This window comes from Cherax quadricarinatus, chromosome 88 (assembly GCF_038502225.1).
Source record: "Cherax quadricarinatus isolate ZL_2023a chromosome 88, ASM3850222v1, whole genome shotgun sequence".
Lineage (NCBI taxonomy): Eukaryota > Metazoa > Arthropoda > Malacostraca > Decapoda > Parastacidae > Cherax > Cherax quadricarinatus.
Genome location: NC_091379.1, coordinates 15500923 through 15513209, shown reverse-complemented (window position 1 = coordinate 15513209; position 12287 = coordinate 15500923). Strand labels below are relative to the sequence as shown.

The following is a 12287-nucleotide window of genomic DNA, read 5'->3' as shown; positions in this document are numbered from 1 at the left end:
TTCCATTCTCTAGTACACCTAGTTTTTGCCTCCCTACACCTTTGGGTGAACCAAGGACTCGTTCTGTTCTTCCCATTATTTCTGTTTCCCTTGGGAACAAACCTCTCCTCTGCCTCCTTGCATTTTGTTGCTACATAGTCCATCATTTCTTGTACTGGTTTTCCTGTCAGTTCCCTCTCCCACTGAATGTCTTGAAGGAAGTTCCTCATGCCTGAGTAGTTCCCCCTTTTGTAGTTTGGTTTTTCCCAGCCTATTCCTGCTACTCTCTCCACTTGGAGCTCAACTATGTAGTCGAAGCACAGAACCACATGATCACTAGCTCCCAGGGGCCTTTCATACATGATACCCTCGATGTCCGAACTACTCATGGTGAATACAAGGTCCAACCTTGCTGGTTCATCCTCTCCTCTCTCTCTGGTAGTGTCTCTAACATGTTGATGCATGAGGTTCTCCAGTACCACATCCATCATCTTGGCTCTCCATGTTTCGGGACCCCCATGGGGCTCCAGGTTTTCCCAGTCAATCTCCTTGTGATTGAAATCACCCATAACTAGTAACTTTGCTCCCCCCATGTGTGCTCTCCTGGCCACCTCGGCTAGTGTGTTGATCATTGCTCTGTTGCTCTCATCGTATTCTTCTCTTGGCCTCCTGCAGTTCTGTGGTGGGTTGTACATTACTGCAATTATCACCTTATGTCCCTCAGACTGGATTGTTCCTACTAAGTAGTCCCTTTCGCCCATGCCATCCATTCCTTCCATTTTCTCAAAACCCCACTGGTTTTTAATGAGCAGTGCAACTCCTCCTCCCCCTCTCCTCCCTCTGTCTTTCCTGAAGATTTGATATCCGGATGGAAAGATTGAATCTGTTATTATTCTGGTGAGTTTTGTTTCTGTGAGTGCTATTATGTCTGGGGATGTCTCTTTGATTCTTTCGTGCCACTCCTCATACTTGTTTGTTATTCCATCTGCATTTGTATACCACACCTTCAACTTCTTTTCTAATACTGTGGTCTGGGAAGTATATTGGGGTTGGGGAAGTGGGAGACCTAGTAAGGACCTATGGGTTGTTGCTGTGGGGGGGGTGTATGTGTGTGTGTGTGTATGTGTATGTGTGTGTGTGTGTGTGTGTGTGTGTGTGTGTGTGTGTGTGTGCTATGTATGGATCCTGCCTCCACTACATTGCTTGCCAGATTATTCCACTTCCTAACTACTCTATGACTGAAGAAATACTTCCTAACATCCATTTGACATCACTTTTACTTAGATGTTGAAACGCTATTGCCAGAAACACATTTGCTACAGCAGATTTTTGGTTGATGTGTGTCTCGCCCCAGAATCCTTCTCTCTGAGTGAGGTTTGCAGCTCTTACCACCAAGCCTGTACACCATCTGCTGTCATACATAACTTTGAATTTAGTGGCTTAATTCCAGAAGCCATTTGTTAGACAAGGCTCTTAGCCTTTCCTAGTCTTCAACCCCCTTGTATTCTTCTCATTAGTTTCATGTTTTGTACAAACAGGAATACCTCTGACTAACTGCCAGTTATAATTGCCAGTTCGGTATCAAGAGAAAAATCATCAAATGCTAATACAACTTCTGAAAAAACTGATAACAAAAATACAAGCTAGTTTCTGAAGCAAGAAGACAAATATATTTATTTTAAATAAATTAAATAACTTATATTTATTAGATATATGGCAAGGCTTAGTAATGATGTGTTTCCAGGGACAAGTTGAATATTGAACTTCTTGGCAACATTTGACTGAGCAAGGATCACAGCATCTTTCTGCACAAGGATGGTCACACTTAAGTAATAATGGACATTTCCCTTTGCAATACTTGGGTGTTGCATTCTCACTGCACTTAACCTGGACTTGATGACCATGTGTGTGTGTGTGTGTGTGTGTGTGTGTGTGTGTGTGTGTGTGTGTGTGTGTGTGTGTGTGTGTGTGTGTGTGTGTGTGTGTGTGTGTGTATGTGTTACCATTTTGTCCTAGGCACATGTCGATTAGACACTAGGCCTGTTGTGTGTGTAGGCGTGTGTGTAGGTGTGTGTGTGTAGGTGTGTGTGTGTGTGTAGGTGTGTGTGTGTAGGTGTGTGTGTGTAGGTGTGTGTGTGTAGGTGTGTGTGTGTAGGTGTGTGTGTGTAGGTGTGTGTGTAGGTGTGTGTGTGTGTGGTGTGTGTGTGTGTGTGTTTGTGTGTGTACTTACCTACATGTACTCACCTATATGTGGTTGCAGGGGTCGATTCATAGCTCCTGGCCTGGCCAGGTCGCTAGTAGGTCACTCATCCTGCTCCATGAGCTTTATCATACCTCTTCTTAAAGCTATGTATGGATCCTGCCTCCACTACATCACTTGTGTGTGTGATACGTACAACTAGTCTGAACAAGTCTTGGCCTCGTTCAGACCAGCTGAGAGCTACACACGAGGGCGCTATTGATTTTGTCGTTTCCAGACGTCGTCACTGTGGTAAGTAGGTTGTGGTGAGAGTAGTGGTGATGGTAGGAAGTTGTGTAGTGGCGAGCATAACATCAGTGGTAGTTGGGCAACTATGGTTGTAGTAGAGCAAGATGAAACATGTTGAGGGAGAAACTCTGGTGGTGGTAGGGAAGCTTAGATAATTAGTGAAAGGTAAATATGAGAGGAATGTTTGTAATAATGTTGGTAGAATTACCGACAATATGTAAAGTAAAAGGACACAAGTGCAACTAATGTGACATTTATTGTGGCAACGTTTCGCTCTCCAGGAGCTTTATCAAGCCATTACAAACAATACATGGACACAGAGGGTATATAAAGGCTCAGAGTGAGGTGAATACTAGTGAGGTACCATTTCGATGTTCACTAGTGGTAGTAGTAGTAGTAGTAGTAGTGGTAGTGACAAAAGTAATACAATGGCTTGATAAAGCTCCTGGAGAGCGAAACGTTGCCACAATAAATGTCACATTAGTTGCACTTGTGTCCTTTTACTTTACAGGAATGTTTATAAGGCTGGTGTTGCCAACTTCTCCACCCTCCACGTAATTAAATTATTATACATCATCCTGTAAACATGCCTCAGTGATGACTTAAAATTTAAGATACTACGAGAAAATTATACACAGATAACCTGCACATAGAAGATTTAGTTTACATCTTTATTATGCACCCCAGAAGTATCTTATAGGCGGTAGTCAAAGAATTTCAGAGGTACATAATGGGTCCAGGGACTGTACCTCAACATTACAGAGGTACATAATGGGTCCAGGGACTGTACTTCAACATTACAGAGGTACATAATGGGTCCAGGGACTGTACCTCAACATTACAGAGGTACATAATGGGTCCAGGGACTGTACCTCAACATTACAGAGGTACATAATGGGTCCAGGGACTGTACCTCAACATTACAGAGGTACATAATGGGTCCAGGGACTGTACCTCAACATTACAGAGGTACATAATGGGTCCAGGGACTGTACCTCAACATTACAGAGGTACATAATGGGTCCAGGGACTGTACCTCAACATTACAGAGGTACATAATCGGTCCAGGGACTGTACCTCAACATTACAGAGGTACATAATCGGTCCAGGGACTGTACCTCAACATTACAGAGGTACATAATGGGTCCAGGGACTGTACCTCAACATTACAGAGGTACATAATGGGTCATTACAGAGGTACATCATGGGTCCAGGGACTGTACCTCAACATTACAGAGGTACATAATGGGTCCAGGGACTGTACCTCAACATTACAGAGGTACATAATGGGTCCAGGGACTGTACCTCAACATTACAGAGGTACATAATGGGTCCAGGGACTGTACCTCAACATTACAGAGGTACATAATGGGTCCAGGGACTGTACCTCAACATTACAGAGGTACATAATGGGTCCAGGGACTGTACCTCAACATTACAGAGGTACATAATGGGTCCAGGGACTGTACCTCAACATTACAGAGGTACATAATGGGTCCAGGGACTGTACCTCAACATTACAGAGGTACATAATGGGTCCAGGGACTGTACCTCAACATTACAGAGGTACATAATGGGTCCAGGGACTGTACCTCAACATTACAGAGGTACATAATGGGTCCAGGGACTGTACCTCAACATTACAGAGGTACATAATGGGTCCAGGGCTGTACCTCAACATTACAGAGGTACATAATGGGTCCAGGGACTGTACCTCAACATTACAGAGATACATAATGGGTCCAGGGACTGTACCTCAACATTACAGAGGTACATAATGGGTCCAGGGACTGTACCTCAACATTACAGAGGTACATAATGGGTCCAGGGACTGTACCTCAACATTACAGAGGTACATAATGGGTCCAGGGGCTGTACCTCAACATTACAGAGGTACATAATGGGTCCAGGGACTGTACCTCAACATTACAGAGGTACATAATGGGTCCAGGGGCTGTACCTCAACATTACAGAGGTACATAATGGGTCCAGGGACTGTACCTCAACATTACAGAGGTACATAATGGGTCCAGGGACTGTACCTCAACATTACAGAGGTACATAATGGGTCCAGGGACTGTACCTCAACATTACAGAGGTACATAATGGGTCCAGGGACTGTACCTCAACATTACAGAGGTACATAATGGGTCCAGGGGCTGTACCTCAACATTACAGAGGTACATAATGGGTCCAGGGACTGTACCTCAACATTACAGAGGTACATAATGGGTCCAGGGACTGTACCTCAACATTACAGAGGTACATAATGGGTCCAGGGTAAGTTGATCTATAGGTGTAAATTGGCAGCTTTTGAAAAGTAATTAAAGATATATGACCTCGGAGTGACTCGAACACCCAGCCTTCTGATCTGGAGTCAGACGCGCTACCATTGCGCCACGAGGCCCATGGGGTCGTTATATGACTTGGATACAAGTTGTTAGGCTTCATTCAGCTATCAAACTTTGAGGCCCAGTCCCTGGACCCATTAAGAGATAAGATTTCGTTCGGATTTTTAACCCCGGAGGGTTAGCCACCCAGGATAACCCAAGAAAGTCATCGAGGACTTATTTCCATTGTGGTCCTCAATCTTGTCCCCGAGGATGCCACCCACACCAGTCGACTAACACCCAGGTACCTATTTGCTGCTAGGTGAACAGGACAACAGGTGTAAGGAAACGTGTCGAAATATTTTCACCCACCGGGAATCGAACCCGGGCCTTCCGTGTGTGAGCGAGAGCTTTAGCCACCAGGCCACCGGGTCACCGGGTCACCTCTGTAATCTTTTTGACTACTACCCATATGAAAAAACGATATATTGCATCTCCTGCCCAGTCTTTTGCTTTGGTAGGGAGAGATTTCCGTGTGCAAATTTGGGACTATTTCCTCTAGGATTTTCCAAGTATATATTATCATGTATGTTTATTGATTGCATTCCAGAGAATACAAATCAAGAGGCTTCAACCATTCCCAGTATTTAGATGCTTTATCGTACTTACGCATGTTGTGAAAGTTCTCTGTACATTCTCCTGGTTTACAACAAATAAACTAGCCACTTCGGTGGTAAAGTCTAATCTAGATCGGCAATTTCACCTGCCTTGAAATGGGCCGTTAGTGTACAGCAATATCTGAGCCTAGACAGAACAAGCGATTTGAAGATTATCATGGGCTTGGCATCCTTAGTTTTGAAGGTTCTCATTATCCATCCTATCATTTTCCTAGCAGATGCATTAGATACGTTGTTGTATTCTTTGAAAGTGAGATCCTCTGACATGATCACTCCCAGGTCCTTCACATTAGTTTTTCGCTCTGTTGTGTTGTTGGAATTTGTTTTATATTACGATACAGTTTTAATTTCCTCGAGTTTTCCGTATCGGAGTAATTTTAATTTCTCTTCACTGAACTTCGTGTTGTTTTCTGCGGCCCATTTTAAAGATTTGGTTGATGTCTTCCTGAAGACTTGTAGTGTCTTCAATGGATGACACCGTCATGCAAATTCGGAGGACACGATGCTGTGGCTTAATAATAATAATAATAATGTAATATCTTTATTTATACAAGCACATGTACAAGGTATACAGTCATAGCTGACATCAGTGACATACTACTATATAGAAAGCCGCTTGTTATGCTGAGCATTTCCCGCCAATTAGGTCAGTTTTGTCCCAGGATGCGACCCACACCAGTCTACTAACACCCAGGTACCCATTTTATACTTATGGGTGAACAGGGACAGCAGGTGTCTTACGGAAACTCTTCCCTAATGTTTTCCAGCTGCACCGGAGATTCAAACTCTGGACCTCAGTGTGTGAGCCGAGTGTGCTAACGACCGAACTACGGGACACCTTACATCTCTGTCTCTGTCAGATACAAGGACGAAGAACAGGATGGGGGGGGGCGAATACTGTCCCTTGTGAAACCGAGCTTTTCACTGTAGCCGCCTCAGACTGTACTCTGTTTACTATTACTCTGTGTTCTACTTGTTAGGAAGTTATAAATCCATCTACCAACTTTTCCTGTTGTTCTATAATCACGCTCTTTGTGCGCTATTACACCATGGTCGCACTTGTTTCACGAAGGCTTTCATAAAATCAGTGTATACTATATCTGCATTTTGTTTGTCCTCCAGTGCATCTAAGACATGTCATAGTGGTCCAGTAGTAGAGACAAGCAGGAGCGGCTTGCTACCCATGTTGTCCTGGGTTGTGTAACTGATGGGTGTAAGTGGGTGGCATTTTGCTTCTTAGAACTCTTTCAAAATATTTTTTTCTGTAATTCTTTGCAGTTGCTTTACTGCCACCTTTGTGGAGTGGGGCAATGTCTGTTGTTTTTAGTGACTGTGAGATGACCCATGTGTCCATGTTCCCTCTCCATAGAATGCCGAAGGTACGTGAAAGGGGTTTCTTGCAGTTCTTGATGATGTCTCGGCCTGGGGCAGAATGCATGGGAATGTCATTTACTGCTTTTTCGAAGTCTTGTGGTATTAGAATAATATCGGAGATTTTTGGATTGACCAAATTTAGATTGTCGACTCTTTGTCCAGTTAAGGGCTCACTAAACACTGAGTCATATTGGGACTTTACTATCTCACTCATTTCTTTGCTGTCATCTGTGTAGGTCCCATCACATCTAAGCAGAGGTCCAGTACTGGATGTTTATGCCTTACATGTAGCATAAGAAAAGAAGGGTCCCATGTTAACTTTCACCGGGTGAAGAAATGGGTGCTTTCAACCAATTACACTACTGCCACAACTTATTCATGCTTCAACTCTTATTTAACAGAGTTTTCCCTCTCAGTAACAGTACATATACTAGGTTCGAAATGAAGTGTGTCACACAGTAACCTGAAAAAATGCAAGTGTGGTTTTTTGAGATGATGTCAGGTAGACAATGAGGTCACGTGATTCCTGTGATGTGAGGCAGGTTAGGCTTTGCCTGGTTGAATATCACGTATGCTAGAGTTTTTGGAATTTTGTAGCTTCCGATTCTATGTTGGTGACGGTGATTAACAAGGATTCTAGGCATTGTCGGCGTCCAAGGTCATGTTCAGTGAGGACGAGTTGTGCCTTATTCTAACTCATCAGATGTCCCATGTAGCTCCTGTGGACACACGCGCCTGTTGCAGGCGCTTTGATGTTCGCTTAGGTGGAATGAAAGATTTCTGCTACATATTTTTGGGGACAATGTCCACAGGGGTTGATGTAGACACCTGCTGTGAAAGTTAGTTATTAAAGGTGTGAGACTTCTCTTCATAGTGAGGTCTTTGATAGAGGATGTATTCATGGTGAAAGCAATGATATTGCTTCTAGCAAGCACCTAACAGGTATTTCTGGTAACATCAACACACACAGGAGCAATGTGAACTGTTTACAGGACTGTTCCGTGTGGAATTTGTTGAGGGGTAGGTTGTGCTTTGAATCTGCAGTCCTGGATTACGAAAGCTTGTGTTATGTAGGTACATTCCTCTTCCAGGCTGCAGATGCGATCTCAGAGCTCTCAAGAATAAATCAATAAGGGCACCTCTTTTAGCGAAGGTATCATTGAATAAAAATGTATAAGATCATCCTTGTTGTAAGGTTTTTCAGTACACTTTGAAGAAAAGGTGTCACTGTCTGGAGACCTGCACAGGAGGACATCGAGGAAGTTAGTTTAATATGTTTATTATGCACCCCATACCCATCCTGTGGGCGGTAGTCAAAAGATTACAGAGGTACATAATTGGTCCATGGACTGGACTCCAAAGTTTTGATAGCTGAGCGAGTTACAATGGTAATGAACTAGATCTGGTCATAATCATGACCAAGTTACAAAGGTAATGAGCTCCAGGTAGAGCTGGTCACACTCATGAATAATTGCAAAGGTAATGAATCATAAACACATTAATCATGAGAATTTACAAAGGTAATGAGCTCCAGGTAGAGCTGGTCAAAATCATGACAAGTTTCAAAGGTAATGAATGATAAACACGTTATCACATGATTACAATCATAGACAAATTACATAGTAATGAGCAGTTAACAAACATAGTAGGGAATTCATCCAATGCCCCAACAACATATGTTGCTAGGTGCCTGTCTCTCCTCGGTAGACAGCCATTGCAAACAGCAGCAAGTTGCCCTAGGATCTGCTGCTTGCACGAGCACCATCGACCCTCCCCAAGAGGTCCAAGAAGCCAGTGACTCCGTTATCGAGGAAAGGAAGTCTGTCTTCTTTTTTGAGTTTCAGTGTAAACTTTATAGATGGGTCGACAGCGGTGAGTTTGTAGAGGATCTGGATATTAAAACGTTTGAGATAGAATACCAAGATATCGTCAAGACCGAGAAATTCAGCACCTACATTCCCAACATCGTTTCCTTGCTAAGGTACGTGACGATGTATTGGTTTTCTAACCTAGACATTTTAATATCCAGGTCCTCAATAAAATCATCGCTATCAAGCTATCTATAAAGTTTACACTGGAACTCGAAAACGAAGGCAAACTTTCTTTTCCTCTACGTCCTTCAGTGACACTTCGAGAATTTCGGCGTCTCACCATTGGTAACATAAGAAGTCGTTCTTATGCTTCAGCTTCACATAATGGGTCCAGGAACTGGGCCGCAAAGTTTTGATGCCCAAACAAGTTACAGTGGTAATGAACTGCACACACTGATCCAGACGATGCAGTTGAACTCTTTCCCAAATAGACTTACCACTTCAAAATTGAATTCTTCAAGGTTGTTGGATTGATCACACTTCTACCTCGCTACTGTTTCTGTTGTCTCCATATTTAGTCAACTTTTTATTTGACTGATGAAGTCTACTGTGTAGAAGAAACATTTCCATGATGAAGATACCCAACTACTGCACATGTCTCTTACTTATCCATTCTAAACCAGTGAAAAGTAAAACAACTCCTGACCTCGGAGTGACTCGAACACCCAGCCTTCTGATCTGGAGTCAGACGCGCTACCATTGCGCCACGAAGCCGTAGGTGGTAGCGTTTACTCAAGTTTAACAGTTGCTAATAGAGCAAATGAAGCCTGGGAATTGTCAGATGTTTTGCAGGTCGCCACGACTCTCCCTCAACCTGCGCTTGATGTGTAAATAAAACAAACAGTGCGGGTTATGGTAATTTTATTGCGAACACATTCCATAGAAAGGGGACTTTATGAATTAATAAAATCCCCCGTGGAGGAAACGTCTTCACAATAAAATAACATAAACCACAGTGTATGTCTTATATACATCCTGTCAGTTTATAATAGTATTACCTGCCTTTACAAAGACTCCCAGAGGAAATATTAAGTCACTTTGTCTGACTTTTCTGTGGCTATCTTAGGTAATTTACACATATGTTAATGTAGGATAATTGTACTTATGTGTACATGTACCTAAATAAACTTACTTGCTTCTTGTGTTTTAAGGTTACATATTAATTCATCATTTCTTAACCAGGCATTGTCACACGAGGTGGAGTCATACATGTTGACTCCACCAATGCAATAAATGCACTCTCTAATATCGTTATTCTTATTACTATCATGATATACTACTAAAACGTTTGTCGCTCCCGCTGATCCACTGGGGCCAGGAGTTGCGACTCAACCCCTACAACCATAAACAAGTGAAAAAGGATAAGTACCAGACGAATACATACCATCGCTTGGTACATAGTATAGTCACCCACTTGAGTACGATAGTCACGGCCTCGTGGCGCAATGGTAGCGCGTCTGACTCCAGATCAGAAGGCTGGGTGTTCGAGTCACTCCGAGGTCATCCTTATTTAATTACTCGGTATTATATAATCATAACATAGGTTACTTTCAGGGTATTGGAAAATGGATGATATCCTCCGTTTCGTGGGATGAAGTGGGATTAGCTAGTCACATTAACTAGTTAATGATCAAAGTCGGACCGAAATGTCGTCATAAGTTTCTTTCTCCTATGTGCAGGTTATTTGTGCATGCAAGAAAACCATACGGAGAGCAAAGAACACTAGCTGAGTATGTACCGGCTCTCCAATAATACCGCATGAAAATGTGACACTATAGGGCTGACTTAAGAATATTATCAACGCCATAGAAAATGGGAGATTTTTATATTTTTAAGATTTCTTTTCTTAAGATTATTCCATTTAAAATTCTCTACAGGCCTAATATATGATAAGATATTAGATTTTTTTAAGAAAGTGATATGTATGCATACCTTTGACGTGCATGGGCTACGGGACAAGAACAGTAAAATACTTTTATTATGATTGATGGACAGAACACATCGACTCCAGTCTGAGCGACTGATTACCTCAAAACTCCTGATCTTCAACTATATTCTTCTCTGTACTGGACTGAAGAAGCCACTATCTGACGAAACGTTTCCTCGGTAAAGATTCCCATGTATTGCACAAGTGTCTCACACATTAACTTGTCAGTTCTCTGATCCATTTTTAATGTCTTTAGGGGTAGGACTCTTGATTCAAACCCATGATGCGTATTTAAACCATATATACAGTCTCCAATAGCCAAGCTAGTATTATTATACATGGAGGGTATAATAATTGCCAACCACCTAGAAACCCATCAACTACACAACCCAGGGCAACACGGGTTTAGAGCAGGTCGCTCCTGCCGGTCCCAGCTACTGGACCACTATGACAAGGTCCTGGATGCTGTAGAGGATAAACAAAATACAGATGAAGTATACACAGACTTTGCAAAAGCTTACAAGTGTGACCATGGTGTAATAGCACACAAAATGCGTGATAAAGGAATAACGGGAAAGTTGGTAGATGGATCTGCAACTTCCTGACAAATAAAACACAAAGAGTATTAGTAAACAGAGTAAAGTCTGAAGCGGCTACAGTGAAAATCTTTGTTCCACAAGGCACAGTACTTGCTCCTTTCTATTTCTCTATTGTCTTCCTTTGCGGATGACACCCGGATTGCCATGACAGTGACCTCCATCGAGGACACCGCAAGACTCCAACCGAACATAAACTTAATCTTCAAGTGGGCCGCAAAAAACAACATGAAGTTCAATAAAGAGAAATTTCAACTATAGATACGGAAAACTTGAGGAAATTAAAACTGCATCAGGGTATTTTGACAAATTCTAACCATATAATACAGCGAAAAAGTAACGTGAATCGCCTGGGAGTGATGTCAGAGGATCTCTCTTTTAAAGACTACGACAATGTATCTACCGTATTTTCTAGGAAAATGATAGGATGGATAATGAGAACCTTCAAAGCTAGGGATGCCAAGTCCATGAATTACTGGGAATGGTTGAAGTCCCTTGATTTGTATTCCCTGAAGTGTAGGCGAAAGCGATACATGATAAAATACACTTGGATAATCCTAGAGGGATTAGTACCAAACTTACACACGAAAATCACTCCCTACGAAAGCAAAATAATCGGCAGGAGATGCAACATTCTCCCAATGAAAAGCAGGGGCGCCACGAGTAAACTGAGAGACAACACAATAAGTGTCAGGGGCCCAAGACTGTTCAACTGCCTCCCAGCATACATAAGGGGGATTACCAATAGACCCCTGGCTGTCTTCAAGAAGACACTGGACAGGCACCTAAAGACAGTACCTGACCAACCAGGCTGTGGTTCATACGTCAGTTTGCGTGCGGCCAACAGTAACAGCCTGGTTGATCAGGCCCTGATCCACCACGAGGCCTGGTCTCAGACCGAGCCGCGGGGGCGTTGACCCCCGAAACCCTCTCCAGGTAAACTCGAGGGTGTTCTGGGGATCAACGCCCCCATGGTCCGGTCCATGACCAGGCCTCGTGGTGGATCAGGGCCTAATCAACCAGGCTATTACCATTGGCCGCACGT

General features: G+C 42.9%; 3 non-coding genes across 3 annotated transcripts; 1 reads left to right on the top strand and 2 right to left on the bottom strand.

Annotated features, from left to right (window-relative positions):
* Positions 1-4802: 4802 nt before the first annotated feature.
* TRNAW-CCA (transfer RNA tryptophan (anticodon CCA)) lies at positions 4803-4874 on the bottom strand. The gene has a single exon. It is a non-coding gene; the product is annotated as a tRNA-Trp (tRNA).
* Positions 4875-9361: 4487 nt separating this feature from the next.
* Positions 9362-9433, bottom strand: TRNAW-CCA (transfer RNA tryptophan (anticodon CCA)). Its single transcript has one exon. It is a non-coding gene; the product is annotated as a tRNA-Trp (tRNA).
* A 717-nt stretch (positions 9434-10150) lies between these two features.
* Positions 10151-10222, top strand: TRNAW-CCA (transfer RNA tryptophan (anticodon CCA)). The gene has a single exon. It is a non-coding gene; the product is annotated as a tRNA-Trp (tRNA).
* Positions 10223-12287: the final 2065 nt, after the last annotated feature.